This window comes from Carya illinoinensis, chromosome 15 (assembly GCF_018687715.1).
Source record: "Carya illinoinensis cultivar Pawnee chromosome 15, C.illinoinensisPawnee_v1, whole genome shotgun sequence".
NCBI lineage: Eukaryota > Viridiplantae > Streptophyta > Magnoliopsida > Fagales > Juglandaceae > Carya > Carya illinoinensis.
In genome coordinates this window covers 42,453,199-42,459,198 of record NC_056766.1, presented here as the reverse complement: position 1 = coordinate 42,459,198, position 6,000 = coordinate 42,453,199, and positions in this window count along the sequence as shown.

Sequence of the window (6,000 nt, the reverse complement as noted above, 5' to 3'; positions counted from 1 at the left end):
TAATTAAATAACTGTGAACTGAATTTTTTTTGTGAATTTGAACAAATAAATCTGACTTTTTATCTACACAATTAACAGGTCATCATGCCACGACAAACAACGACATGGTGGACTCCCTCAATGGACAATGAGCTGGCTACCACGTGTATTGAGACAAGGTGCTGGTGATGACAAACTATAATTAATTGCAATATAGAGAGAGACAAGCAATTATCATCCTTACAATTCATAAAAAGGCCCTAAAATAGACATTAATTGCAATGCAGAGAGAGACATCATGATTAGCTTTAATTAATTTAGACAAATCTCTAAACAAACAATTTTCTAAAATATAATAAAGATATATAATTTTTTATTTTAAATTTTATGATCTTCAATTTAAAATGTCTCGCATCAACGCTCTGGTAAGCTGGCTCGTGCATGGTCTATTATTGGCGCGCATGCATTTTTTCTTGTGTTTGGTATTTTTTTTAAAGTGCGATATGATTCTTGAAAGCAAAGTAAATCATATAAAATGTGGAAAATTTCCAAGTGTTGGAAATTTGAAATTGTCCATATCCTAAAAGGCTACCACTTACCATCTCAGAAAAGAATCAAGTAGTCTTGCTCATATTGGACATTTGAAAGTGATCGTATTTAAAACCTTATCCCTTGCCTTCTTCAAAAGACTTTTCCGAGAAAAGAAAAAGTTAAAAGGCAGGCATGCATGCATGCATGAAAATATATCTTTTATGAGAATTTTCTTACAAAATTCTAAGTGAAAGTTCTTATATGTTGACGATGGTGGAGATCAAGAGTCAAATAGATAGCTCATGATGCGAAAAAGTTGAATTATTTATTATATTTTATGTTAGAATTTGAAAAAAATAAAATATTTATATGAAATGAAATAATTTGAACTGTATAATTAAACCAAATCTAATGTATTTATTCAAGTGATAAAAGTCTTAATTTTGGTGCTATGCTTTCTCTAGGTATGAGGCTTGAATTATATTAAATGCACTTTCTAGAGGTTATTCGGATTGAAGAAATTTTATATTAAATTATTTAATGTGCACTTATGAAATTTTTAAATTTTTTTTAAAATTATAATCTTAGGACAACATTTATATATTTTATCTTTTTTTGTTTTGGTACTTGTTCTTCGTTTTTCCTCAGTTTCTTTCCTTTTCCAGCTTTCATCGCTTTATTCCACTCTTAAAGCTTCATTGTCTCTGCTTTTGCTTCATATTTGCGCTTCGAAGCTACGTCGTTGTATATATTTTTCCCGTCTCTCTAGTATTGTGGTCCACAGAAAGTTTGCTTAGGTCAGTGAAATTAATATTCTTCCTCGATTTTTGTGAGAATTATGGACCCTATTGTAAAACCGTTTAGAAGATCTACTGGATGCCTCTGATTTTCAAGTAATTCGAATTTCGAAGTGTATTTCCTAGTTCGGAAGGTGAATTATTTGGATTTGAAGGGGTTTAGGTATTTTCATTGAATGCATTTACCGTTGGATTTATTTTAAGCACCAACGTTTAGATGCGCTAAATTCGGGGAGTTTATGGGAAAGCGTTTTGAAGTTCGTTCAGGAGCGTAATATATACTACATTAGTTTATAAAGCGGTTTTGGATTTTGTGCTACAGACAAGGGACGTTGAGGAAGAGCGAGCAGACAGAGTAGCCAGGCCGAAGCGTTCAGAGTTGGGTTTTTTTCACAACAACGCGGGCAAAGAGGCTGAAGCGGCGACGTATGCGGGACTCAGAAGAGAATCACCGAAGGAATTGGAGCTTCTCTGTTCTCTAACGCCTAACAGCTTCGTGAAAAGGACAAACAAACCAGAGGTAAACTTCACATAGTAAAAGTCGTTGTGCTTGTAAATGATGTATGCATGTGTCTTGAGAGAGAGAGAGAGAGTGAGAGAGAGAGAGAGAGAGAGAGAGAGAGAGCGACGGAGCGGTAGGTTGGGGGACCGGCCTATCTGCAAAGTTCCAAGCTCGGTTGGCCACCGAAAATTATGTGATATTCCGTTACTTCGTCTTCAAGCGTGGTGGGTTGCCACTACTGTAAGTCTTTCTGTTCTTAGATGCCATTGATTGTCGTTGAAGGAAAGAGTAAAAATGCAAAACAAAATTTTAGATAATTAGGAACGAGGGCAACCTGTGAAAAGTAGTAATAGTAGTAATAATGATAATGATATTATTGTTATAAACTATCTTGAATTGTATGACCACATTTAGCTAGCAGTCAAATGCATAGTGCTAGTCGTCAAACGCATAGTGTTAGTCGTCAAAAGCATAGTCTCGAAAACGGATGGTTGATTCTACAATGTAACTGCTGGCCTTGCCACGTGACAGGACAAAGAGCTGAGGTGGCGTCATACATGCACCGAAGCCGCATAAGCTGCCGCCCGTTTTCGAGATCAAATAATATTATATTAAATTAAAAGAAAGATTTACGGAGACCGGTTGTTTCAGTGAGCAATTAAATGCGAGAGTTGAAACGTGTCATGCGGTGGTGATGGAAAAGGGGTCACGTGTAGTGCAAGTGTTGTTATTTAATTGGCTCCTCACTTGTCAATCACACTTCAAATCGATCAGATCTTGAAATCTAATCAAATTTTAAAATATTAGAACAATAATATCTTAGCTCAAATTTATCATTTTTTTTAAATAATTCACAAAACTTTTAGGCTTTATAATTATAAATATTATTTTTTTTAATAAAATATATAAATGTTGTCCTAAGATTATAATTTTAAAAAAATTTTAAAAATTTCATAAGTGCACATTAAATAATTTAATATAAAATTTCTTCAATCCGAATGACCTCTAGAAATTATGATATGCATTTAATATAATTCAAGCCTCATACCTAGAGAAAGCATAGCACCAAAATCAAGACTTTTATCACTTGAATAAATATGTTAGATTTGGTTTAATTATATAGTTCAAATTATTTCATCTCATATAAATATTTTATTTTTTTCAAATTCTAACATAAAATATAATAAATAATTCAACTTTTTCGCATCATGAGCTATCTATTTGATTCTTGATCTCCACCATCGTCAACATATAAGAATTTTCACTTAGAATTTTGTAAGAAAATTCTCATAAAAGATATATTCTTCATGCATGCATGCCTTTTAACTTTTTCTTTTCTCGGAAAAGTCTTTCGAAGAAAGCAAGGGATAAGGTTTTAAATATGATCACTTTCTAAATTGTTTGTTTAAAGAATTTTCTAAATTAATTAAAGCTAATCATGATGTCTCTCTCTGCATTGCAATTAATGTCTATTTTAGGGCCCTTTTATGAATTGTAAGGATGATAATTGCTTGTCTCTCTCTGCATTGCAATTAATTATAGTTTATCGTCACCAACACCTTGTCTCAATACACGTGGTAACCAGCTCATTGTCCATTGAGGGAGTCCACCCTGTCGTTGTTTGTCGTGGCATGATGACCTGTTAATTGTGTAGATAAAAAGTCAGATTTATTTGTTCAAATTCATAAAGAAATTCAGTTCACAGTTATTTAATTAAGGAATTATGGATATAAAACAGTTCATAACAATAAAGTTTTAAGTGCTTGAGATGTCTTAAAAAATGTTGGAGTCAGCATCGTTGAAAATCTGCAAGTATTGCGTGAAAGATTAACCCTTGATTAAGAAAATCAGCCTCTAATAAGTCGGTCCCACAACACAGCATGTTGATTAGTTTTTTAATGGTGCTGAGCTGTGTTTGGGATTTTGACCCTTCAATAATTATATGTCCATGAAAAACCAACGTCCAATCATCATTAACTGGTATGATGTGGTACATATCCCTCTCAATATATCTTCTTAATATATATCTTTTTATATTAACTCACCCACCCACCCACTCCACTGGGCCCTACTTTCACTATAACATTTTATCACTAAATCATCTTCTATGTTTCAAAAGTTCCAGTTTGTTTTAAAATAACTTATGAGCCATTTTTTCTGATAAAAGAACTTGGATCTGGGCCAAAAACCAGTTTTTTTTTTTTTTAAATTCATTAAAACCAGTTCCAATTCTTTCTCAATTCGGCGCACGTCTCAGCCCATCCAAACTTTTTTCAATTTGGGTCTTTAACAAAACAAATTTTTGTGATGTTTTGAACACAAGACAATGAGCTCAACAGGCTAGAGCTTTTTTTTTTTTTTTTTTTTGAAATAACCTCTTTTTGTATTCATTTCATTAATGAATCATCTGTATACAATTTCTGTCATCTATAACTTTCTGATTACAAGAATGTGGGACACATTCTATCCACACCATTTCCTCTTCTATGTTCAATCCTATCTTAGCAAGACTATGTGCCACTTGGTTACATTCCTTGCAAGTAAAGCTCAGCTTCCATCCATTGCATTTTCGAATTGTTTTATGCAGATCCCCAACTACTTGGCCTTCTCACGATTCATCTTCTTCTTCTCTATTTACTCTTTCCATCACCTGCAATGCATCCCCTTCAAACCATACAGAATATAGGCCTAACTCCTTGCAAAGTTCCAAAGCTCTATCAAGAGCTTTACATTCAGCCATAAATGGAGAGGCAACATGCATGATCTTTGCACTTAAGGATAAGAGTACTTCCCCTATGAAATCCCTCATTACCACCCCTATTCCCACTCTTTTTTCTCTTTGCTCTACAGCTGCATCAAAATTCAATTTAACATATGGTTCCTCAAGTTTCTGCCAAGTCGTTGCTTCTTTAGCTATGTTCTTTTTCTTCTCACCTGAATTACCTTCATTCTGCACTTGTTGGAAATCCATCAGACTAATCAAAGCTCTTTTCATAACACTAGTAGGACTGCAGAATTTATTTTCAAAAATCCAAGTATTCCTTCTACTCCATATCGATTGCATTATAGCCACCATCCTTTCCACATCTACTTGAGGCAACTCCTTATCCATTTTCCTCCACAGTTCTTCAAAATCCCCTCCATTCGAGCTCCATTTGTGTATTGGACTACCCTCTTCTGCCCAATCATCTACAGAGGCAGGACAGGATTATAAAGCATGAACAACTTCTTCCTCTTCTTGAAGGCATACTGAGCATTTTGAGTCCTCCAACACTCTTTTTTTACAAAGATTCAGTTTAGTTGGCAAGATATTGTGAAGGGCCCTCCAAATCATATGCTTCCACTTCCCTGGCACCTGCAATGAACATACACTCTTCCATCTCTCCCCCTCTTTCAACACTTGAAGCTTGTCCTTTCATCTCTATACTTCTTTAGATTTCTGCATGGTAGGCACTTTTAACAGAGTACTTACCATCCTTAGTCAAACCCCATATTATTTTATCAGATGCACCCATTCGACTCAAAGGGATAGCACATATGACAGAAACTTCTTCTTTACTAAACACCTCCCTGACCAACTTGTGGTTCCAATTTCTTGTCCCATTACCAATCAATTCACACACCTTTGCATCAGAGTTTAAAACCCTTACTGGAGATTGGACAGAAAAAGAGCTTGGTACAGGCAGCCATCTTTGACCCCAAATCCTTATATCCCTTCCATTTCCCACCCTCCACCTCATTCCATTCCTTACTACCTCTTGTACTGACCACAAACTTCTTCATATATATGAGGGCACACTACCCAACTTTGCCTCAATAAAATTTTCTTCCTTAAAATACTTTTCTTTAAAGATTTTTGCAACCAAAGAATCCTCCCTTTTCATAAGTCTCCAACCCTGTTTTGCCAACATTGCTTTATTAAAATTCTCCATATCCCTAAAGCCAAGACCACCCACCTTTTAGATTCCCCCAACTTCAGCCAACTTTTCCAATGTATATCGACATCCTTCTTGCCTTGTTTCCACTAGAACCTTGCCATAATTGCCTCAAGATCATTACACAACTTCTTTGGTAGTTTAAACACACTCATTGAGTACGTTGGTATGGCTTGAAGCACTGCCTTGATCATTATTTCTTTCCCTACTTCGGATAAAAAAATGTTTTTCCAGTTCTAGATTTTTTTCCAAACTC